General features: G+C 41.3%; 1 protein-coding gene across 4 annotated transcripts in view; it reads left to right on the forward strand.

The window, feature by feature from the left end:
• The first annotated feature begins 10835 nt into the window (after positions 1-10835).
• The window catches only part of ADD3 (adducin 3), a 96491-nt gene continuing 81166 nt past the window's right edge, over positions 10836-26160 (forward strand). For 2 of the 4 annotated variants that reach the window (XR_004988149.2, XM_036438968.2), the window contains exon 1: positions 10837-11059. The gene's annotated coding sequence lies outside the window, so the exon portion shown is untranslated. Of the gene's footprint in view, positions 11060-13017; positions 13357-26160 lie in introns of those variants that run through there. The other 2 variants (XM_036438966.2, XM_045582071.1) reach the window with 2 other exon arrangements.

A 26160-nucleotide genomic window follows, 5' to 3' on the forward strand; every position in this document is an offset into this window, starting at 1 on the left:
GAAGCAAGCTGCTTACTCCCACAAAATACAAAGGCCAAACCCAAACAGAGGTATAACCTGTAAAAACTCTGGCTAACTTTTAAAAAAGCAGTCAGGCCTGGCTGGTTTGGCTCAGTGGTTGAGCATTGACCTACACCAGGAGGTCATGGTTCAATTCCCAATCAGGGTACAGCCTGGGTTGGCACATGCCCAGGTTGCTGGTTCGATCCCCAGTGTGGGGGCGTGCAGGAGGCAGCTGATCGATGATTCTCTCTCATCATTGATGTTTCTATTTCTCCCTCTCTCTTCCTCTCTGAAATCAACTTAAAAAAAAAAAAGCTGTCACTGTTGGATCAATTCTATATCAAGAAAAAGAAAATTCTGTATTTCATGGAAGAGAAAAAGCAAGAGATAAGAATCTTCAAGAAACTACCACCTTCTGGGCTGAAGCATGTTGTGTCATGGTCAGACTCCAGGAAAACTGGCTCAAAAAATCCACACTGGATTTAAAGAAGCTCCAAATATTTGGAAATAGGATGTTTGTTGTCTATATCATTCTCTCTCCGTACCCACTCCCAGATGCAAATCCAGACTGGTCTCTCAACTACCTCCCTGGCAAAGAAGTAAAAACCACTGATTAGAAAAAGAACCCACTTTTCTGAGAGAGATTGCCACTCATGTCCCCATCTCAGATCCACTGGAGCAGAGTATGAACTTTGGGGAATTTGAAAATCAAGTTCTTGTTCATGTATTTGTAGACTTGACTTAGATTGGATCCCTACATTCTCATCACTTAATGTGAAATCTGAGTAAGTAAATTTCTGTCAAGACTGCTGGAAAGGTTCGTTGATTAGTGAACAAGTAACCTCCAAGCAATTTAGTTCCCAGAAAACCTGTTCGTATTGCTTACCTGGCTCAGGTAGTTTTCAAAATGTAACTTTAAATATTCAAAGTGAGTATTAGAAGGGTCTCAAATGATGAAAGAGCAGGTACTATTTCACTTATTGGTCAATGTTAGGAGGTACTAGGAAAGGGGTTAAGAGCCCAGATTCTGGAGCCATTTTATTATCTGGACTCAAAACCCAACCTTTACCATTTACCAGCTCTTTAGGCAAAGTACTTCATTTCTCAGTGGTCCAGTTCCATTACTTTTAAGCAAGGATAATAGGACAATAACTCACTGGGTTATTGTAAAGATTAAATGAGGTATTTACATTATAAAGCAGTTTGAATAGTACCTAGCACATAGTAAGTACTTAGGAAAAGTCAGTAATCCTATTTTATGTTTCAATAATGAAAATGATCCCCACCCCTTTTTGAAATGAAAATCATTTGCCATGCAAACTTAACATAGATTTAGATCCAGATTTTGTTGTCATGTTAGTTTTCCCAAATAGCAACCACCATTAAAAACAAAAATAAAAAATTAATTAGGGTGTTCACATTTGATCTTCATTTATACTGCATATAATCTGCAAGTGATTAGATTTCCCTTGCTATCACATGCTCCTTATCTCTCCCTAGGCGTGGTCCACATAAGCATACTTACTTCAGCATCCTATCTATCTGTTGTGACTTAATTTCAGTAATCACTAGGAATGAGGTTGTGAGAAACTTGTTTTGTCCCAAGAATACTGCTTATAAGACATGAATTAAGCCAATTGCTTAGAATCTTAAAGAATTATAGGCCTGTTTTAAAATCGGGGAGGGGGAAGGGAGAAGTAAAAAATGACTAGGATTTAACCCAAATGATTTAAAGGACAGGATGTCCTTATTTTCCCCTAGGGGCCACAGAAGGAAATGAGGACTAAATTTAATACTATGAGTTCTCATGTTCATGAATTGATGTCTTAGGTTTATGTGTCCTAGTAATTAGGCCCTGCTTTACCCTGAAAGTTTAGTCTGAAGATAGGAACTCAGGGAGCTGAGAGAGTTGAGCCGAAACGATGGGACAAAAGTATCGAGAATTTCCAGCAAGGTACTTATCTCGTGTACACTCAGTGCAAACTTGTCAAGTGGAATTTATGTGTTATGCCACCATCATCCCTTTCCTCCCAGCCCCAGTGATAGAACTGACATCAAGGAAGCGCTTTCACTCTCCTCTGCCTGATACAGGGTGCTGCTCAGGCTCTGCTCTCAGACATTGGCACTGGAGCGAAAACTTAGGTCAGGGTGTTCCTGCTCCCAGGAAGAATCTGTTTTAAAAACTTTACCTCTAATTATAGATTTTAATTGCAACGATTTTAATTGCTGTGTCTTAGATTATACTGCGGGCAACTGAGACCTCTCTAAGCAAAACAGGAATTTATTGGAAGACTAAGGCTCATGACTTGTGGAATTGAGGGAAAAGCAGAAGAATAGGGTGTTGGAAAATAGAAGCTAACTCTGCCTATGAGATCCTTGTAGCAGTATTCAATCACATTCTCCTCAGGAAGCTCCCTCAAGATACCACTGACCTTCTTAAGTCTTTGCGTTACTCTCTTCAAGAATCAAATGCCAGAGAGAGAACATCTGCTTGGTCCAGCTTGGTGTCAACCCCTTGCTCAGGCAGAGGTCAGGGCTTCAAGACTGCAGCCATAGGGTCAAAAAAGGTTCCTCAAAGGAATACTGATGCATTCTTACTGGAAAAGGAAATAGATGCCGTGCAAACAAAAACATTCATTTACTATAATTACCAAGTAAAGGAACTTCCCACACATGCACATAGGTATGGAATGAGGTAAAGGAGGAGGACTGTCCCAGCACTTAGGTAGTCATCTTTCTTCACATGAAGCCTCCTGCTAAGAGATCCTTTTCTGCTCTCCAATGTAAGTCAAATGAAATAGTAGGAAACCCGGGAGTCTTTCAATGGTTTTCTCGCAAAATTTTTCAAATCAACACCTTATGTTTGGAGTGTATTTGGAAATACCATAAATTCTTAAAGCCATACTTTGTAGCCGTTTGGTGTGGTGCTGAAATGTGGCTTCTAAGGTATGTGAACGAACACTAATATATTTAAACCACTGGTGAAGACTGTAGACCACTGGCCATCTACAGTGCTGGCTGAAAATGCAGTTTCCTGAGTACAATCCCCAGACCTACTAAAGCAGAATCCTGGTGGGGAGAGGTTAGGGTGAAGGCTGATTCTAAACTTAAAACACACACACACACACACACACACACACACACACACACACACACATACACACACACACATTTTTATTGATTCCAGAAAGGAAGGGGGAGAGAGAGAGAGAGAGAGAGAGAGAGAGAGAGAGAGAGAGAGAGAGAGAGAAGAAGAAGAAGAAGAAGAAGAAGAAGAAGAAGAAGAAGAAAAAGAAGAAGAAGAAAAGAGAAGAGAGAGAAGAGAGAGAGAGAGATCAATGATGAGAGAGAATCATTGATCATCTGTCTCCTACACACCCCACACTATGGACCAAACCCGCAATCCAGGCAGGTGTCTTGACCAGGAACCGGACCGTGACCTCCTGGTTCATAGGTCGACGCTCAACCATTTAGCTACACCGGCCAGCTGATTCTAAACTTTTAAGAACCTGCCCAGGTGATTTTGATGAACACTTAAGTTTAAGAACCACTGAACCAGACTCCACAAATGCTAATACTTATTGAGCATATGCCTGTGCCAGTTAGTGTTTTAGACTCGAGCTACAACCACGAACACTATAAGCCAATTTCTTGCTCTTTTGAAGGTTCTTATGGGGAGGAAATTAACAATGAATAAGTACAAAAAAGTTAACAAGATAATTATGGAGTGGAATAAGGACTCTGAAGATAAAAAGGGGGTGATCTCAAGCTTAACATAACCAAAGACCAGTGTTCATTTTTACCTGTAATATTTTTTCTTCTCAAGTCTTCTTTGTCTTAGATAATTGTGTCCCTATCCACTCAGATGCTCAGGCCAAAGGCTTGCAGATCATTCCGAACAGATTTCTCTCTTTCTTTTTTTTTCTTATTCCTGACATGCCTCTAGCAGCAAGTCATGTCAGCTCTACCTCCAAAATATATGCTGAGTCTAGTTACTTCTCATCTCCACAGCCACTCCTACCACAGGCTCCCATTTCCTCTTGTGTGGATGACTCTAAAGGCTTTCTAACTGGCTTTCCTGTCTCTATAGTCCGTTCTCTCTATAGTCACATCTCTCTATAGTCCGTTCTTCACAGAAGTCAGAATGAAATTTCAAAAAGTGTAAACAAGACCCTCTCCTTCCTTTGCTTAAGACCTCCCAAAAGTCAAACTCTCACCTTGATCTACCAGACCTGTCTGCTCTAGCCCCTGCCCAGCTTTCCAGCCAAATCTGCAGCCCCTCTGTCCTTTGCTCAGAGTGCTTAACCATCAAGCCAGTCCCCGTCTCATGACCTTTGAATTAGCTTTTCTCTCCAGCTGACAACTTGGGATCATTGGGGTCTCAGCTCAAATGTCACCTCCTCAAAGAGGCTTTCTAAGGAAAGTAGCACTCTACCCCCACCCTAGTTGTTTTCAATAGTCTGTTTTATTTCCTTCATAGCCCTTAGCATATGAAATAACCTTACTTACTGATGTGTTGATGTTAACATCTGTGTTTTCCCAGTACAATAGAAGCTTCATGGGTGCAAGGATTTTTGTCTGTTTTATTCACTGACCTATCCGTAGCACCCGGAACAGTGGCTGGCACATAGTCGCAGTTCAATACATACTATTTCCTCAATGAATGAAAATAAGTGAGTGAATTAATAAAAAGTAACTGGAGATGGAGCTACTTTAAAAGGCTATCAGAAAATAGCCGGGCTGGCACGGCTCAGTGGTTGAGCATCGACCTATGAACCAGGAGGTCATGATTTAATTCCTGGTCAGGGCACATGCTAGGGTTGCAAGCTGGATACCCAGTGTGTGTGTGTGTGTGTGTGTGTGTGTGTGTGTGTGTGTGGCAGGAGTAGGAGGGGGCAGATGGGGGGGACATGCAGGAGGCAGTTGGTCAATGATTCTCTGTCCTTGTTGATGTTTCTCTCTCTCTCTCTCTCTCTCTCTCTCTCTCTCTCTCTCTCTCTCTCTCTTTTTCTCTCTCTCCCCCCCCTTTCTTCCCCCCCTTTTTTATTCTCTATGAAATAAATAAAAATATAACAAATAATAAATAAATAAAATAAACAGGCTATCAGAAAATAAAGGCTTTTCAGGGTTATGGGTTTGGAGACTCCATAAATTCTAACTTTGCCCTACACAAGCTCTTCATTTCAGGCGAACAGGGTTTACTTGTTCTACCAACACACCTCATACTTTCCAGTCTCTGCTCAGGGAAGAGGCCTAGGATGTGCATTCACCATGAGTGTGGCCCTGAGCAAAGTGCAGGGGGACCTGTCTCAGAAAACACATACATATTCTGTTCCTATCTCCTCCATCATCAAAGGCCTTTCTTCTCCATCTTTCCCCATCACAATTCTGTCCTGTCTACTCGGAGATGTTGTCCCTCCTTTCTCCAGCAGGAACTGATCCTCGCTTCCCCAATTCCTTTTAAACTCTTTATATATCCTATTTAGCCTGGTGCTGTTATACTGGCTAAATGCATGCCTTGTTATTTATGCATGGCAAATTATTTAACCTCTCTGAACCTTAGTTTCTTCATTTGAAAAATAATATCAATGAGTCTGATTTAACAGGATTGAAAAGATTATTAAATATAACATATGTAAAATGCCAAGCACAATGTTTAATATATAATCACTAAGTGATAGCTAAAACAAGTATTATTTTCTCTTATTGTTAATAAAACTGTAAGAATTATGTCTTCCTAGCTATTGAAGTAGAAAATACTATTGATAATAAGGCTGATATTTATTGAACATTTACCATTTGCTAGGAGTTTCACTCTTAATATCTCATACATGGAGATTTTGCAGTCTAGTTGCTTCACACATTTGTGTTTATTGCCCAACTAAATGGTTAGAGCATAGGCTATGTGGTAAGGTTTCTTTTTAAATAAACTTCCCAGTGCCAAACTAGTTCATAATTTATGGCAAGTGCTTAAGAACTATTTGTTGCAAATGATACAACGGTCTGTAGCTCTAAAATTTAGTGACTTGCATTCTGTCAAATTATAAGCTGATCTGAAAAATCAGATCCATTTGTTTACAGTTTAGAACTTGGGTTTAGATATATCAGTTGCTTAAAAAGTATGCTGGTAAAAGCTCTGCCTTCCATTCATTCAATAAATATTTTTAAACACCTACTATATGCCACATTCTGTTTTAGGCAACTAACAAGAACTTTTCAAAAATAAGGAAATGATGGCATTCATTTGTCTGTATATCTGGCATGTTTGTAAACTTCATTTTTGCAGTTGCTTATTCCTTCCAAGGGACTAGCTCATATGTTGCGATCTAAGCACTTATACAGCATAATGAACAGTTAAGCTCTGGAGACAGAAAGCCTGGGTCCCATCCCAGCTCTACAAATTCTTTGTTCTAAGATCCTGGGAAGTTACTTATCGTCTCTGAGGTACCAATAATTTCATTTTATCTTTAAAATGAAATTAATGGTACCTACCTTCAAGGGTTATTGTAAGTATGAAATAAAGTAATGCATATAAAGCAGTCAGTATTGGCATTCTACCAGAACTCAGAATATTAGCAATTACTAAATTACCAGCTCTGATTTCTCCACCAAGCATACTAAGGACACTAAACAAGAAGAATGCACCTGGAAACTCATTTTTGAACAAGGAGGGAATGAACATATACTTAATTCCATTATGTGTCAGGCATTAGAGTAGAAGCTCTGCATATGCCATTTAATCCTCACAACAACACAGTTAAACAGGTACTATTTTGCAGGTGAGAATAATAGGACTCATAGAGGTGTGTATCTTGCTCAAGTTTACCCCAGAGACCTGGTGGAGCCAACGTTAATCTTCTCTCCCTCTCACATCATGAAAAAGGACCCACCTACATTTCATGCTTCATGTCTCTGAGAATCTGCACACATTGCATTAAATCTATCGATATAAGATACCTGTGCCCAAATTTTGCTGTGCGAGAGAATCACTTAGGGTGCTTTAAGAAAAGCCTTCAATCCAGGGGCCCACCCTAAAGGAATGTAATTCAAGGATAAGACCCCGGGATCAGCATTTTAGGAAATTCCTAAATCATGACTCCATTAGAAAAGAAAGGTAGAGAATAGAGTTATTGTTTTAGACAATACAAATTACAAGTATTTCTGTTAAATAGTGTCATAAGGATGAAAAGAATCATATAATTCATATATAAATATATACATATATATTAAAGATTAGTTGATATCTTAAGGCATGTGATCATGTGATAAAAAGATACATAGGTAAACTGGCATATTGTAGGATTTACACAGCAAGATTGCATGCTTTGCATGCTTTGCATTCACTTTGCAGTTTCTCTAGACAGAAACTGATCATTTAAATTGATTTTGTGTGTTTTTATGTGCTACTTATGAATAAGCCTCTCATTTGGAGTATCTTATTTATATTAGTTGTTTATTTACTAGTTGTTTGTTTATTAGTAGTTATTGTGATGATTTTAAAAGGCTCCATTAAACAGAATTAAATAAGGATAAATGCCTTTAAAAAAAAAAAAAAGGAGGTGGGGGGAGAGAACCCTAGAGCTGATAGTTCACTAATGTTACAGAAATTATCAGGCCCCAATACTTAAACAGTTGTATAAGGACCTGTCAGATATTTGGCTGAGGTAACTCCTTGAAAATAAACCATATAGGTCACATAGAGCTAATAAAATATGTTGAAGAATCCTTGAGTATTGCCCTGATTATGTCTCCTTGGGGAATGAAGAACTCATTAGCATGAGTTCCCTGTCAGTCCTTCCTGCTCTGTTCCCCAAGTACTTTCCAGATGGGCTTGGCATAAAAGGGGGATCGAAATGTACGTAGCAGGGCCAAGTTTCAAATGAATGGCTCATCTGACCCCTCTGATTAAATACATGGCACTACGCGGTATGAAAAGGCTGTTGTGCTTCACTGACTTCACTTTTCTATCTGAGAGCTTGAAAGGGGGAAATTTTGCAGAAGATGGGGGGTGGGGAGACTGTCTGCAAAGTCTTGGTTTTTCATATTCAACTGCAGATGCATATTTCCCAGACCAGGGGAAAGCTTCAGAACCGACGAGCTAAATTGGGAACAGCAGTGTGTGTGTGTGTGTGAGTGTGTGTGTGTGTGTGTGTGTGTGTGTGTGTAAACTCACAGGGAGAGAAATAAACCTGTTTGCTTTCTGAAACAATAAGTAGTAAAACAGGTTGTTTAGAGTAAAGTCCCTTGAAGTAGATATTTGGTTTTAAGTACATCTGCATATGATACTACGTTATATTACCTAGTGCTTTTGAAAATTTCAAAGCATTTGCACATTTATTATTTCATTTGGACTTCACAACAACCCTATGAAGTAGGTACAGCAGGTTTATACCCACCATCGCCACCACTTAAAAGCTGGCTAAACTGAGTCATGAGCATGTCAAAAAACTTGTTTGAGGTCCCATAATCACTTGGTGTCACAGCTAGAAGGACTGGAATTTTGAAACTTAAGCCTGTGTTTTCTTGGCAGAAAGTGTCTCAGCTACTGTTTGATCTGCCCAGAGTGCATGTGGAGATTTGTGGCTACAATTTAATTGGAGAATACAAATCAGGCATGCCTAAAGAGCTCTACAGAAAGGAGATTGTTTCTCTTAGATCAGGACTGTGTTAGAAAAGGGAAGTAGAGAATGGAGTCAATTGTTTTGCACAATGCAAATTACAAACAAACAAAAACACTTTGTAATCAGCTTCTAGATATTTGGGGGGCTATTCATCCATTAATTTGTGCATTCATTTTTTTTTAAAAAGCATCTATTAAGTGTCTTTATATAAGAGACTGTACTTAGGCCTTTTGGGAAGATGCAAAGAAATGCATTTAATTTGGAAGGGGTTTGCTTTGAATTATACAGATAATTGCCATTATGGTCATTGTCTGATACCACCTGGTAATGAAATAAAATTCCTTCCTGGCAGAAGAGCAAGATACACAAAAACAAATGAAGAAACTGGGTGACTAATTTCCTACAAATTTCTTCCTATCAGAGGCATTTAAAAAAAAAAATCAAGGTGATAAATTGTCCTGCCAGATACACAAAACACAAAATTCACTATGCCATCTAATATAACACAGACTTTAACTGTAACACTTGCATTAGTGCCAGGTTCCTTATTAGGAATGCCAGATCAGGATTTAAGAGAAAATGTTAGTATCTAGCCCCAAAAGTAACTTCCAACAAGCATCTCTGAAAGCCAGGATTCATTCTCTACAATATTTTCCCTGCCCAACTCCAAAACCAACTTTCTGGGCAGGCATGTTTAAGGATGTAGACAAAAAAGAACAGAGGCACCAATGGGTATAAGAAAACTGACAATAGTTGAAGGCCCTGTCATTCTGTGGGAACATAAGCAAGTGTTGTTTCCTTGGAGATCACCTAAAACAAAACAAAACAAAACAAAAAAAAAACCCACAAAATTTCCCTGGACAAATTTCTTTACTTTCTAGCATAAACACCTCCAAACCAATAGGCAATTTTTGTGCTAATATTTATACACATTATAAGTACTTGTTTGATATAATTCTTTAATTTATACTACATGTACACAAATAGAGTCCTTGAGTGAAACTACTTTTCTTGTTGTGGTTACAGGTCCTGCTCAGCTCCCCATGTGTACATGTGAAACAGTGTGTATGTTCATACCTATTGTTGATTCGCCTTCCGTGTGTGTGAACAGTGGAGACTCAGAGTTAACCCCACCTCTGTCCCTACCCTGTTTCTAATGTTTCCACTTGTGATATTGCAGGGTTAGAATCAGTGAGCTCTAAACTCTATTTCAACTGTACCACCTAACGTGCTCCAGCTTTTAAGTGGTTTTGTTGCTATTAAACATACATTAAATGTATTCCAGTCAATCAATATCTTCTGCAATGGACAGTAGTAAGATCTTGCTTCAGGAAAATTTAGCACAAGCCAAATAAAAGTAAGTTTATTTCCGAATAGTGATAAATAACAAACCTGGTTATACAGGTAAAATATTTATTTTTAAAAAACCATGTTTTTATTTATTTTTAGAGATAGAGGGATAGAGAGATAGAAACGTGGATGAGAGAGAAACATTGATTGGCTGCCTTCTGCTCGTGCCCTGCTGGGGATTGAGCCCATAATCCAGGCATGTGCCCTGACCTAGAACCGAACCATGACCTCCTGGTTCATAGGTCGACCCTCAACCACTGAGCCACGTTGGCTCAGCTGCTAAAATTATTTTAGATGTCATATATTTTGGGTTTTCTATAAATAATATTGTGGTTTTTATAACATGTGAACAGATTAACCTCTGTTAATAATATATTTTCTAATACTGAAATCCCAGGTAGGCTTCTAAGTATTAGTAGAACTTGACTCCATTGCTCCCAGTCGCATAAATGAGTTTTATTTTATTATTCTTTTCACATTCTTTTATTATATACTAAACAACCCCTCTTTATATAGTTGCCATTCCGGTGCAGTGATTGAAAATTAAATATTAGTACAAAATAACTAATCAGTTTCAAGGCACAGGGGTTTATTTTTGCCCAGACCCCAATGTCTGAAGTTATCAGGGCTCTTTAAAACTAGTGCCTCCAGCCTTGCAGTGACTCACACTAAACCGGTCCCTCGATCACCCAGTTAATTTTAACCTTGACCTCCCACAGCTGTATTGCTTTACTAGGTCCAAAAAAACTCCCCGCTTCCACCCTTCTCTGCTTCTGATGAAGCAATAGCGGGGAGGACGACGAACCAAGCCCACTCCTGTAAGAGAGAGTCCGCCTCCTCTCTTCTAAGCAAGCGCCTTCCTGTTAATTGTGGAGTCAGTCTTCTAAGTCACAACACTTTACTACTCAGCACTGGGAGAAGCTGCGGGCTGCGGGCTCCGGGCTGCGGGCTGCGGGCTGCTGGCGGCTGCTGCTGCCGCCGCGGGTCTGAGGCTGCGGCGGGTTTCTGTGCAGCACTGCAGAATCCACACCTAGAAGACACGCGTCTCCTGCCCTGGTTACAAGAAAGCCTCGCATCCTCCGTGGGTAAGCACGATTTTTTATTCCATTTTTGCCCAGAAACTGTGTGAAAGGGAGAAAATTGCTCGTCAGGCATGCTGAAAATGGGTTGTGTTCATTTGCCTTCCTTTGATGGGGGGAAGGGGGTCGTCTAGATATGTGACTGGCAAATGCCCTGTTCAGTGAAGACTATTGTCTGGTATGTGCCCATAACATACTTTTTTGGGGGGCTATTCATAAAAAGGCTAACCACAATGCAAGCAAAGGCTTTCTTTTTTCTTTTTCTTTTTTTTTTTTTTTTTTTTTTTTTTTTTTTTTTTGCTTTTTAATGCAATATATAAAATATCTAGCCACTCCCAATCTCTCTCTCCAATACTGCAGATCTTCTTAAATGCCAAATAAAAAATGACAGGTGGAGCATTTTAAAAAATATTTCCTCCCCAAAGCCTGGAAGCCTTCCTTACAATCCCATAACCATGCTTGATGATTAAAAACAACAACAACAACAACAAAAAACATCAAGCATGGCTAGATTTTGAGCAGATGGGAGATGATGGTAGACTAAAATATCTTATAGCTTTAGTCCAGGGGAGAGAGAAAACGAGGATAAATTGTATCACGGTTTATGCCAAGACAAGATTCATTTCCCACCCTTCATATGTGGGAAGAGGAAACTACATTTTAATTAGCACATTTTTTTAAAAAAAATTTTTTTTAGAGGAGAGGGAGGGGATGAAGATGGGGGATGGCGTGAAGTATTTGAGGGGGGAAAGACTGCAGAGGAGGAAGGAAAGGAAATGCAATCGTCGCTTGGAAGCGGAAGGGATCTAGAGTGGGGAGTGAAGTTTGCTGTGTGCGTCCGGGTGGGGTGGACCCAGGGGACCATGAATAACCAGAATGGCGCTTGGATGGGGTGTGGTGGGTTCTGGCCGGTGATGGAGGACGCGTGTGCAGGAGGGATGTGCAAGTCGTGGGTGCAAGAGCAAGGGGTGCGTGGCTGAGAAAAGGTTGTGATGGGAGACGTGTGCCGGCGGCGGGGTGGGTGGCCGGGGGTCACCTGTGGATGGATCCACATCCCGGCGATGGCACGTTGCAAAGTTTCCCAGGCCCGGGGGTTCATTTGGAAGGCTCGCGGTGCCTCGGCATTTCGCCTCCAAGAGCTCAGCTCTCAGAAAGCCACAAGGCGGCGGCCAGAGTGGGGGGTGAAGACCCCGGAAGGGTGGAAGGGTTGCAGGATTGAGAGAACCCCTGCCCTGCCCCTCGGTGGAGCTAAGAGGGAGGAGGCGCCCCCACGGGCCACTGTGCTCGGGGAGAAAAAATCCAGGCCCCTCCGATGGGGGGCGTGCGGGGCTTGGACCTCAGCCGTGACCCAACCCCTGTGAAGACCCCACAATCCGTGCGGACCGCAGAGGCGGACCCGGAAAGAGGCCGCTCGGCCTCCGAATGGGGTGGGGTCTCTCCCAGGTTGGAGCGGGCGACCCTTCCGAGGCGCGACTCCTCCCCCTCGCAGTCGGGTTTCTGTCGGGGTCGTTTTTCCAATCCGATCCTCTGGGGACGCCTCGGACCCGAGCTGCATGGCCGGGGGAGGAGGTGCCGGGCGGCAGCCCCGCGCCAAGCCCTGGCGGAGGCCCCCAGGACCGCAGTTTCACCGCCTGGGCGCTCGCGCGCGTGGAGGGGGGGCCGCAGGGGGCGGAGCCAAAGCTCCGGAGGGGCGCGAGGGGCCGAGGGGCGTGGCCTCGAGCCAGGCACGTCCTGTGATTCCGAGGGGGCGTGGCTAAGAAGCGCGGGTGGGCCGAGGGGCGGGGCTACGGGCGCTCAGGGGCTGCGAGAGGCGGCCCGTAGGGGGCGGGGCCAGGGGGGGACGATCGGGGGCCGAGGGGCGGGGCTAGGGGGCGCTTGGAGGCTGCGAGAGGCGGCCCGTAGGGGGCGGGGCCAGGGACTCTCAGGGGCCGAGGGGCGGGGCCAGGGGCGCTCGAGAGGCGCCGGGCCAGTCCCGCCAGAGCGCGGTCCGCCGCCCGTAACGGTCGTCAGGGCTGGGGCGGGCGTGGGAGGAGTGGGGTTTACATGAAATTTTGGAGAACCGGAGCGAGAGGCTTCTGCGACTCAGGTGTCGCCGCTTCCTGCTACCCGGGGCTCGGCTCCTGACCTAGTCCCACCCTCTCCTCCCGCCTCCTCTCCCGTTCCGCCCTCCCCTTGGCGGCCCTCCCCTCCGGAGCCCGGGGGCCGCTTAAGAAGAGGCGGCGGCGGCGATCAGACGGCCGCTGCTGCGCCGGCGGCCGCGGAGGAAGAGGGAGGGGAGCACAAAGCCGGCGGCGCGCTTCGAGGTAATCCTGAGGGAAGCGACGGGAGGCGCTGCGGTTCGGCCCCTCCTCCCGGCGGGGACGCGGCCGCTCCTGCAAGGCTGGGGCTGCGGGGACCCTTCAGGGAGTCGCGCGGGGGTCGCGGAGCCGAGGGGACTATTGGCTGCCCCCGCCGCCCTGGGTGACCCCCACCCCCTTTCCCCTCGCCTCACCCAGGGGCCGGGCTGCGAGCTTCGGGGTGGCCCGAGGAGCGTGGGTTTGCGCGGAGGGTCTGGGGGCGCCGGGGGTGGGCCCCCACTCCGGGGCGCCCTCTGGTTTTCCCAGGAGGGCGGGGGATGGAAGGATCTGGAGGGGCTGCAGCCTCGGGGACCCGGGGACCCCGCACTCGGGGAGGTGCGCTCCTGGCCGGGGCTTGGGAAGGGGCGGGGGGAGTTCCCGCGCTTGGGAAAGGTGGAGGTACCGTGGGTGGGAGTGTTGGTTTGTTTCCTTTCTCCCACTTAAGACACTTTTTGTTACAAGTTGGAAGTGCTCAGCCACCTCTCTCCCGTGACCCGCATCCCCGTCGTCCCCCTCTGCGTGCGCCCGCGCACAGACACACACACACACACACACACACACACACACACACCCCAACCTCTCCCCCTGGAAAAACGCATTGGTTAGGCTGAGTTCTCTCCCCGGGGTGACAAGCAGAGCTGGCAGCCGGTCTGGTTTGCTGCCGGTGTTTGGGGCCCGTCCAGCTCCTTCGGAGGTATGCTATTATAGCTCAGGCGAGACCACAGAGACAGGTAGAAGGAGCTGGGCCTCTTATTAAAAATGCCAAGAATGGCCTCAGGTGAACTTTTTTGTTGCTGCTGTTGTTGCAGAGATCTGATTGCAAGAAGGGTGCCCGTTTAAAATGGGAGCAGCGTAAGGAAAACCACTGATTTCTTCGGCACATGTTGCCGCTGCAGTTGACCTGCCGGCGTGGTTTGGGGAGACATGGAATTTAACTCAGTCATGGCTGTTCTATGCAAGTTTGGTGAAGGAGTTGATGAGGTTCCGGGGCTTGGAACCAGCTACCTAAACCTATAATGCACGATTGTGTAAAAATTATACGTTTTAGACGTAGCAATGTGAAATAGTTCTTGGGATTCGGTGTTTCTGCATCACGCCCAGTACATCTTAATTTTGGCTTTGGAAGACTTATAATGAGGGTTTTTGTTAGGGGATAAACTAAGAGTACAGTGTCATTTGTCATTTGAAAATTAAGATGCTTAACTATTAAATTTTTTGTGTAATTAGGTATGAGACCGACTCATTTATAGGGTAGAGTTGCTTGTGGAGCATATGTGTAGCTTTTATATCTCAGTCTCGATCACATTATATTTGCTCTGTAACTCGTTTTCCTTTGCTTAAATTAAGCACATTAACTTTGCTGAGGGAGGACCAGACCCCCCCCCCCCCAAAAAAAATGGCCACTTTTGCTACGTTAACTTTTCATCTTTCCAAAGAGTTCAGTCTTAAATTGACCTCAAGTGCTGGCATGTTGGTAGTAGTTACTTTTGAAGGAGAAAAAAAAAAAAAAAAAAAAAAGGCATTGTGTCTATTTTGAATGTTAAGCATAATTTAATACTCCTTGAGGTAGTTGGTTATAAGCATTCTGTATCTTGTAGCTTTTTACATGTGTGATATCAGGGAATGTTTGGTAACATTTAATATGTGATGTAGGTGATCATCTACCTAGGAAATACTTTACATTATAGAAGTGTTATATTTTCAGAATACAAATTTTATGTTCTGAAAAAGAACAAGAAAATTATATTGCACACTTTGCTATTTCTAACCCATTTTTTTCAATAATGTTATACTGTAATGAATGTGAGTTCTGCTCAATGGTATTTAAAGTATGGATTTGTGTTTCAAATCAGAATGTCTTTTGAACTAAGAGCTCATAGCACCAGCTCACCTCCTACACACAATCCCAAAACTTAGATTCAGAGTAGGACTCAACATCTAAGTTTGTAAGGCTTCCTGAAACAGGCCTATTATGTATGTTTTTGTCATACCTAAGTCTCTACAGGTTGTTAGCTGTTTAATGTCACCGATCTCAAAGCAGTTTGTTAGCACTACTGGGCAAAACTTATGCATGTCATCAGGATATAAAAAACACTTCTATTGAGAGAAGAAATCCCATAAACGTATAGAAACCCAACTCTGTACAAACTGAGTTTATAGAACGTTGTGGGACAATAGTATAAGAAGCTTAGCTTAACCCTGTGGTTATATGTAAAGTGCTTAGAATATAGTCTGGTGCTGAATAAGTGCTTTATCTGTTTATCATCAGTATATTAAAAACACTTTTTTGAAAGTGGTTATATCATGCTACCCACCAAGTGAAGACTCAGCAAATATTTGTAACAGTCAATATTTATTTGCTCTTCCTCTGTGCCAAGCACAGTTTTAATTTTCTTAATCTTCATGACAACCAATGATTAAACAGAGACACAGAGAAGTTAAGTATTTTACCCAGGTAGACAATTACCAGGTGGCACAGGTTAGTTCTGAACGCAGGGTCTGGCTCAAGAGTAAGGCCATGTAACTACGTGAGCCCTTAAACTCTATTACTCTCCTGGTAACAGTTGCAAATGACTTCACAGTATTCCCAAGACTACAGCTGAGCATGTGTCTTGTTTAGCCACACCCTCCAATATTAATACCACCAATAGGTTGTGTTTAAACCTGAAGGGTGGTGATTAATCTGCATTAAGTAGAATCACCTTTTGACTTTGGAAGAGGATTCTCACACAACATATGTTTAGCAAGGATGCTAGAGTATGTTGTCATTTTAATTACTAATAACATTTAATTTTTTTTTTAAGTTTGCCAAGTGTATAGCTCTCCAACTAGCAATGATGCACCTACAAAAGGTTCCAGTTCTGCACTAAATCAGTGGGCCTCATCTTCTAATTCTAACACGATACCCACCTGAGTTAGATTTTTAAGTTAGATCTATCTTAAGTTCCACTGAATTGCCTCTTAAAATTATCCTTAAGTAAAAAGATAGAATCTGTGACTTCACTCACAGCCTGTGTTGCTGCTTCACCAGTGTAGTTGATAGGCAAAGCAAAATTAGTTATAACTCAAATTAGGAGCCATTTTAAGTAATGTATAGAATTATTGTAGAGACCCGATAAGTCCTTTTTTTTTGACCATTTAATGTGATATAATATAAGGGAAAAATAAGCATACGTTGAATTTAAAAATCTCAAGCTGTATCAGAGACACAGGTTACTAACTACTGTTTCTTACATTAAATAAACACAATATTCAGTGCTATTTCCAATTTCTTTGGAAATATTAAATTTATAGAGTTTGAATAGGAAAAAATTTGATGTCTAATCCAGAGTACTATTCTTTCTTTCAAACGTAGATACCCTATTTGAAATTAATTGACTAATCATAGGCTGTGTCATATCATGAGATTCAAAATGAGTGACCTAATACTTTATTTTATGTTTTCTATGTTCATACTTTATCATTTGATCTTGGGGTCCATGCCAAAGTTTTTATAGATGAGATTGTTATGAAGTCTTTCGGGTTCTGCCAGAGACTAAATCCTCTTGGCCAAAAGCCAAGACAATCTCAACTTTTTACTGTAATGGGTTGTATTAAGAATCGTCTCTAAGTCATGCAGGTTAGAAGTCTTTTATTGACAGTGATCCATTTTGTGGAAATTGAAACCTTTGGAGAAAATGGAACCTTTGGAGGAAAAAGGTTCATGGGAATTTTCTTGGTTTATTTATTTATATGCATTTTAATGTTGATTTTTAAATATCTCAACAAGTTTCAAAATAATGTTCAAACTTATTTGCACCGTTGAAAACATATCTGAATGTTAAGAAAATACTGTGTAACTTACCCTACAGCATTAGATGATAGCATAGATGAGAATCAGTCTTTTGTTTCTTATACTACTTTTTGTTGAGTATCTTTGAAAAGCTTCATTAATAATCTCTTTTAGCTTTCTACGACATTACTTACTACACTGAAGGAGCAATTTAACAAAGAGTACCTTAGAAACCTTAAAGAATGAATGTGGCTGTCAGTGCTGTCCAGCATAGCCCAAAAGTAGTAGCCTGGTCACCAAAAGTTACCAAGTGGATGGAACCCATCTTCCCCCCCCCCCCCCCCATATATTTTATTGATTTTGTACAGAGAGGAAGGGAGAGAGATAGAGAGTTAGAAACATCAATGAGAGAGTCATTGATCAGCTGCCTCTTGCACACCCCCTACTGGGGATATGCCCGCAACCAAGGTACATGCCCTTGACCGGAATCGAACCTGGGACCTTTCAGTCCCCAGGCCGACGCTCTATCCATTGAGCCAAACCGATTTTGGCTGGAACCCATCTTTGATGTTGAAAGTTTTACCATAATAAGTTTCGGTCTTAGGAAGAGAGTATAGACTAGTTTTTAACTATGTAAAAGCTGTACTGTTATTGTAAAAGACTTATAAGGTTTGACAAAATTATATCTTTATAATGAATTTAGATAAAAATTGAGCTTTTACCTGATGTAAGTCTGATCTGCATCACCACCATAAACTTTACATTTACTTTTTTAAAAAGTTGGCTTTAGTTAAAGCTTAATTGTGAATGGTAAGATTCCCTGATGTAAGATGAACTTTGAAACATCTTTGTTTCAAATTGCCTGAAACTGGGCCTGAGGATATTGGTGTATGTATAGGTAGTACATTAACTAGCATTTAATGTTGCTACCTCCTCAAACAAAGCTACAGTTTGAACCTCAGGTTATGAGACTCACTTTTTTCTACAGTAGGCATACATGATTTCCATAGGCTAAAAGTTTTCCACAACCAGCCAACCAGGGGATAGAAGCACTTTTTAGAAACTTAAGGGCAGTAACAACATAATGTTCTTAAAATCAATGTCTCAGGAAATATACTGTATATATTAATAAAATTTAATGCTCACAATGTGCACTAAGGCAAATCCACATTAAGGTAAGTAATGGATTAAGCAAGATGAAAACCTAACTCTAAGTAACATACATGAAATTATTCTTTTTGGTAACTCTCACACTCCTTTAAGTTTATCCTTGTAATTTTTTACTCCCCATCTGCCACTTAGGAAGTACCTAATTGATAGAAGACGGGAGGACAGTGTGAGTTCAGAGCCTGCTTTATTCAGCTCCCATGGCTGCTGATTGCCTGCTAGGGGAGCTGGAATTCCAATGATGTATAATAAAAAGCAGTCAGGCTGGGGAAATGCTGAGGTTTTCAGTATCTTGGGGACTTGATATATGCCTTTAATTTGTCACCATCAGCAATGTTTCCGTGAAGTTCTTCCACAATGGCTCATCCTTTGCAAGGACAGCATTTCCTTTTTCCTTTTCCATACAATATTCTCATCCTGTCATCTTTTGATCTTTTAGAATGACAGTGCCATAGCAAAAAGAAGGATTTACTCAATATCCTCATGGAGAAGATAATTAGGCTTATTTTGTATGTCAAAAGAACTATATTTTGGGATCACAGCTTCCCCAGGGACTCTTCAAGAGCACTCTACTTTTAATCCTTCAGAAACTAGAGCTACAGTGGAGAGAGTGTTGGCCTACAGATTGAAGGGTCTTGGGTTCTGATTCTAGTCAAGGGCATGTACCTTAGTTTGGTCTTGGGTTCGATTCCAGTCATGGGCATGTACCTTAGTTTCAGGCTCCAACCCTGGCCCTGGTCAGTGTGTGCAAAAGGCAGCCAGTCTATGTCTCTCTCTCACATGGATGTTTCTCTCTCTTTGTCTCTTCTCCCTTTCTCCCTCTCTCTCTCTTTCTCTCTCTCTCTCTCTCTCCCTCTCTCTCTCTCTCTCTCTCTCTCTCTCTCTCTCTCTCTCTCTCTCTCTCAATCAATGCAAACATATCCATGGGCCTGGTCAGCATGGCTCAGTGGTTGAGCATTAACCTATGAATCAGGAAGTCACAGTTCAATTCCTGGTCAGGGCATATGTCTGGGTTGCAGGCTTGATCCCCCAATGTGGAACGTGCAGGAGGCAGCTGATAATGATTCTCTATCATCATTGATGTTCCTATCTCTTTCTCCTTCTCCCTCTCTGAAATCAGTAATAAAAATATAATAGGAAAACAATAAACCCATAAATTTGAAAGATACAAGTTCAATTTAGAAAAAAAAGAAAAATATCCTCGGGTGAAAATTAACCAAAAAAAAAAGAAAAGAAATTAGAGCCAGCAACTGTTATTGCATTGTCATTTCTAATCTCATTTGTCTTATTAATACATAAGAAAAAGATTTTGAAAGGTCAGCCTTTTAATATCTAAGGAAGTGGTTGGGGAAGGGTGATGGTCAGAGCTCAAGTGGGGTTGTGAATGGGCTTAAGTGCATAGGATGAGAGGTGGAAATGGGAAAGAGATGGCAGTGAAGTTGATATATTGGCCTTACTAACCCCACTCCCAGCTTGTAGTTGTTATTGTGTGTGTTTTTTTTAACATTAAAACAATTTTCCTCATATCTTCCTACTATGACTTTTATTGCCTGGTCTTTGATCTCTCCTAGAAAAAGGTGGAATTTTATTTGTTTTTGTTAATCCTCATCTGAGGATATTTTCCCGATGATTTTTAGGGAAAGTGGAAGAGAGAGGGAAAGACGGAGAGAAACATCAAGGTGAGAGAAACACATCAATTTGTTGCCTCTTGCAGGCACTAACAAGGGCTTAGTACCAAGGGAGGAGCCTGCAACCCAGGTATGTGCCCTGACCGGAATTGAACCTGGGACCCTTTAGTCCACAGGCCGACACTCTATGCACTGAGCCAAATGGGCTAGGGTGAAAAAGGTAGAATTTTTAAGGGGATTCGTTATCATATTGCTGAAAAGTTTGGCTTTCAACTGGATGTTACACTAAAAGGATTTTACTTCCATCTCACTCCACAACTGTCATCTTTTTACATTTCAAAAAGATCTCAAACAGAAGTAGCTTATTCATCATGTAATAGTTGGGATCCATTTTATATTAAAGTAAAATACATATCATTAATGAATCAAAAATCCATATTGCTTCACACATTTTGGGGGGCAACACTATCTATATAATAAAACCCTAATATGCAAATAGCCCAAATGGCAGAACAACCCAACAACTGGTTGCTATGATGTGTGCTGATCACCAGGGGATGTGCACAGAACATGGCGATTGTTGGCAGCAGACGACAGAGCATGGAACATGGCTGGCCAAGGTGGGATGGTGGAGCAGGTGAGTGGGTGCACCAGACCAAGGTGGGACACCAGTTGCTGTCATTGGGGCAAGCCTCTGGTGGTTATTGAAAATTCTTTGCTCCTGTGTGCCATGGTCCTGCCCAGCGCTCGCACCCACTGCCAGCGCTGGCCCGGCCCGCTCACGCCTGCTGCCGGCGCCTGGCGCCAGCCCAATCACCTCTCAGGAGCTTCACCTGGCACCCGCTGATGGCGCCAGTGGGAACAAGGCTGCCAGCAGATGGGGCTGGGGCCCATGGCAGGAGAGGCTGGGCAGGGGTGTGAAGGATGGGCCTACACCCGCCCTTGTGCTCATTGCAGCCTTGTGGTCCACCTTTCAAGGTGCACAAATTTGTGCATTGGGCCCCTGGTAATAATTTTGTATTAGGATGTTTGATTTTTAAGGGGTTATCACAAATTATTTTAAATAAAAAAAGTTGAAAGTAATACATCTTTTATTAGTCTTAGTAAATGTTGATAATGACAGAAATTATAGTTCTCTACATACTTTGTTATCGTTAAATATCATTAAATATTGTTGAAATACTTGATAAGGATCTGGTCACCTCTATAATAGAATGTAATAGGGAAGGAACCTTTTATGCCTGAATAAGAACAGTGTATCTGCTTGACACAGTGAAGGCTCTGAGAAGCTGATTACATGGTAATCACTTAAGTTAGGTGATTTTATGTTGTGTTTGATGTTTTATAATCTGAGCTTTCCTGGGCTCTTTAAAAGTGTCTGGTTGGGCCATCAGCTTTTGATGAATATATTTCTGGAGGGATTGTGACTATCAGTTAAGTACTTTGAAGAGAGAATTCCTGCTTTGTATCACACCTGACTGTCAAAGAACACAGTTCTTTGAGGTTGTCTAATTTGGGCTCAAAGGGAAGAGTGCCATCTGCTGAATGGCCAACATCAAGTTGAGCAGCCCCACGTTTTTCTTAGGGAACTCTCATCTGACTTTGAGAAAGCAGGTTCAGCTTCATTGAAGGATCTGGCAGAATCTTAGTAATGAGTGGAATTGTTGCTTGCTTAATTTTAATTATGTTTCCCAGCAGGAGGCGTAGGCACATGATGAAGAACTAATTCACTATTTGTTGAAATGCATGGGAAAGGAGAAACTAAGTTGTTGAGACTTTATATTTAAAAATAGCTTAGTGATGGTGAAGACATTATTAAAAGTGGTAAAATTAATTCAATGAGACATGCATCATTAGTGGTTCTGGTTATTGATGGCTTTTGCAGTTAATAATGATGATGTTTAAAATTTATTTGGGCTTAAAATCATCAAACAGATCATCTGCTTAACTAGAGGTAGAGTTTTAAGTGGTGATTATTTTCTTTCTCTTGCATTTTTACTTTGTCTCAGTTTCTAAGGCAGTGGTTCCTACATGAGTGAATTCATTTTTTTTCAGAGAGAATTTTATTGTTGTTTTGGTTTACTCAAGTGGCCTCCTGTTTTTTTCTTTCTTTTTTTGGTCAAGTTTTTCCAAATTTCCAGAAAATGCCAATGATAGTAGATGTTAGTAGAACCGGAAGTAGTAGAATCGGTATAGGTCAGTGGAGGTTTTGCACACCTAGAATAGGCCTATCAAAGCCGGATAAAAAGGAACTTTGACAATTTGTATTGAAAGGAAGCTTTGAAATTGTTATGATAAGATCTTTGTTGTTATTATTTAATCAGTAACCATCTTTTTTTCACCCCTTAAAACCTGCCAAGGATTATGTTAAGCACTTGACATAAATTATCTGAAGTTAAGTAACTTGCCCAAGACCATACAGTTAATAAGTGGCAGAGCCAAGATTTGAGCCCAGGCCGATTTTCTTTAAACACCATGCTTACTGCTAATGCATGTAAGCCCGTTCTTTCTGGAAACTGCACAAAAAACTTAAACCAAAATTAGAATAATATTTCTGACACTGCTGGAAAACATTGATTTTTTTTTTTTAAGAGGGTGATGAAATGGATAAATAGGATTGAGATTTCATTAGAATCGGGAATTATGTATGATATTGACCTTCAAATATTTGTTAATTGATTTTGTCTATAATGTTCATTTCTTTGTTCCTTTTGCTATGTTATATATTAATTTAAACCACAAGGAAAGTTTATTATTGAACATTGAAGTGAATTATTTCATGTTGCTTAAAATATGCTACTTTATGGGATGAGGTGTTGAATTATTGAAGGGTTTTATGCTGTGTTTGTGGGAGTTGTGTGTGTGTGTGTGTGAGGGGGGGGGTAATCCGGTTGGGTTGGGGTGGAGTTTGTTAGTTGTTTTTCTGTATTTTGCTTGTTCCTACATATTTTTAGGTAGCAGTACTTTTTGATATGGCAGTAATATCCCATGTCCACAGAACAGTAAAATTCAATCATGTGCCAGTCTAAGGTTCTGGGGGAACCTTAACTTCTCATACACATTAAGTATGCACTGTAACCAAATAAATACCATACTTCACATATAAGTACTAATAGTTTTGAATGCATGTACCTGCTCAATTAAGAGATATTTAATATCTGGTAATTTGAGAGTGTGTGTGTGTGTGTGTTTTAACATTTCAACCTTAAAAGGCATTCTTATTACTTTGAAAGGTTGGAAATTACTGGTTTTGTATAATCAAAAAGCTTCTAAAATTAAAGTTCATTGATGGTTGTGCTGTGTACTTTAAACTCAATCACTTTTTTAGAACTTCTGACTCTTCCCCTTCATGTGTAAGAGAATTAATGTGATATCTTCCAGAAAAACTCCATAGGGAAACCAATTACATATATAACTTCTTGGAATTCTGACTTGACTTTCCAGTCAAACATAGGAAAGGTCAGCAACAACTAAGATGACAGTACAAAAGATATTACTTGACAGTGTGTGATGTATGCTAAATGACAGTTACAGATAACAAATGTCACAGGTCATCTGGTCAAGCACCATAGATGGAGTGGTCGGAAAAAGATCCCCAGGAAAGAGGAACAGGGGTGGGCTCTGACAGACAGGGTAGGTGCAGGTTATAGAAAGAGTGATGGCAAGAAATTACTGTCCATGAAAATAATAAATCTTTTTCTGTAACACTAGAGGTTGGTTGCACGAAATTCGTGCAAGGGGCTTGGCTCCCCGCTGCCGTGGCTGCCTCTGCTTTGGGCCCCCTCACCCTGGGCCCCCCCACCCCCTGCTGCAACTACATCCAGAAGGTCGTCCAGGACATCTGGCCTAATTTGCATATTATGTTTTTATTATTATAGGTTATTATAGATGATAGGAAATAGTTTATAATAGTGGTTCACAGTCTTTTTCCATTGTAAGGTTCTTGAAGGCTAGAACATAAATTTGTCCATTCCCATTACTAATAGTGCCAAGGACATACCTCCCTAGGTAATAATTAGAATATTACAGAGGTGGGGTTTCTGAAACCCCACTTAAAATGACTAGTTCATAGAAACATACTTCTATTGCTATTTTGAAGCTAGTAATGCTTGGGAAAGTTGCTATTTGGAAAAAAAAAACTTTAGAAAAATCTCATCGTTACAAGAACAGACCCAGAGACAAGGAGGCATGGATCAGACTGTTGGACCTCAGAGGGAGGGTAGGGGAAGGTGGAGATAAAAGGGAGAGATCAACCAAAGGACTTGTGTGTATACATATGAGCCTAACCAGTGGTCAAGGACAAAAGGGGTTGGGGGCATGTATGGGGAGGGGTGTGGGATGGGAATGGAGGGATGAGGACAAATATGTGATACCTTAATCAATAAAGAAATTTAAACAAAAAACAAACAAACAAAATAAGAAATCACCATCAGTCCCATCACTGGGCAAGGAAAGTCTCCTTTTGGGAAGAGGTTTACATTTTTAAAAAAATCTAAATTTGTCCATCATTTACTTTGCTGAATGCTAGAATATAGTTCTGTTGATACCTCTGTTATGATTTTTAAAGCTAATGTATGGATAGATAGAGTTGTTGATATTTGGATATATAATCATTTCTACTTAATTTTTGTAAATAACATTGTTTGGTTTTGGATTTTAAACAATTTGTTCCAAAGTGTCTGAATACTCTTAGACTTAATTAATGTTTATCACCTACTGTTTGAAAATACTTAGTGTAATTATTCAAGATATTTTAGAGCAAGTCACTTTCTTTTTTTCTTTTTTAGTTTTCTCATATATAAATATGTGAGGGAGTGAGATAGATTGTCTTAAGATTCATTGCCACAGTTTGAAGATGCCGTGATTATACTTCCAAAGGAAGTGAATTAAACAACTGATGCTTTTAGTTGGAAGGTGGCCAAGAAATCTGTGATTGTACTATGTGAAGGTATTATGATTGGGCCTAATAGAAGCTCAAGGCTATGAAAGTCCTTGGCTCAACATATGTCAGTTGAGAAAAGGACATTATCACTCCAAGAACTTGTCAACTCCCAGAGTTTTAGTTCTTCAGAAGCTAAAGGACCTTGGCAATGGATGATGGACAGATCCTTTTCAAAAACAATGAAATGAACAAGAATAACAGTTTTCCCTAAGCAGCGGTCGCCAACCTTTCGGACCTCATGGACCACCAGTGGTTCACGGACCACAGGTTGGCGACCGCTGCAAGCAGACTGTAAAAACATTGTGGCATATTTTTCTAGAAATGGTGTTTTCCATTGTCACCCCAGCTTTATGTTTAGTATATTAATTCCTTATAAATATTTATTTGACCTCTGTTTAGATCTTTTAATTTATTTTACTTTAAATATATATTTGTATTGATTTCAGAGAGGAAGAGCGAGGGAAGAGAAATAGAAACATCAATGATGAGAGAGGATCATTTATCAGAAGCCTCCTACTTGGGCTTGAGCCCACAACCTGGGCATTTGCCCTTAACTGGAATTGAACCTGGGACCCTTCAGTCTGTAGGCCGATACTCTATCCATTGAGCCAAACCAGTTAGGGCAGATCTTTTCTTTTTTGAGCAGCTTTATGTTTCCTTTCATTTATTCACTTATTCATCCAACAAATACGTACTGAGCACTTATTATGTGTTAGACCCTGTTCTAAGTGCTGAAAATTCAGCAGTAAATAAAACAGACAACCCTCCTGCCCTAATGGAGTTTATATTCTTGGAGGTAAATAGAAAAAGACAAATAGAGTATATGTTGTGCAGGCGTGGATGTTATGAATAAATGTAGAACAGGGAAAGAAGATCAAGGGAGTGTTTGAGGGTAATGATAAATGTAAATCTAATGGTGAGGTGAAGTCCTCACTAAGATGACACATAAGCGAAGGCTTGAGAATGTATCTCATATCAAGGAGAAGATCATGGTGACAAGGAACAACAAGCCCAAAGGCCCTGAGGCCCTACCTTTTGTGGCATGGATGAAACAGAATGAAGATGGTGTTGGGAAGCCACTGAATGGCTTTGAACAGAATGGGACATGATCTGACATAGGTTTTAAAAACATTCTTTTGGCTGTGTTTTGACACTAGAGCATACTGATGCATTAGTTGTGGTGAGAGATAATGTGTCTGGTAGAGATGGTGAGATAGATTGAATTCTAGGTATATTTAATTTGGAGGCAACAGGTTTTACTA

This window comes from Pipistrellus kuhlii, unplaced genomic scaffold, assembly GCF_014108245.1.
Source record: "Pipistrellus kuhlii isolate mPipKuh1 unplaced genomic scaffold, mPipKuh1.p scaffold_m20_p_15, whole genome shotgun sequence".
Classification (NCBI taxonomy): Eukaryota; Metazoa; Chordata; class Mammalia; order Chiroptera; family Vespertilionidae; genus Pipistrellus; species Pipistrellus kuhlii.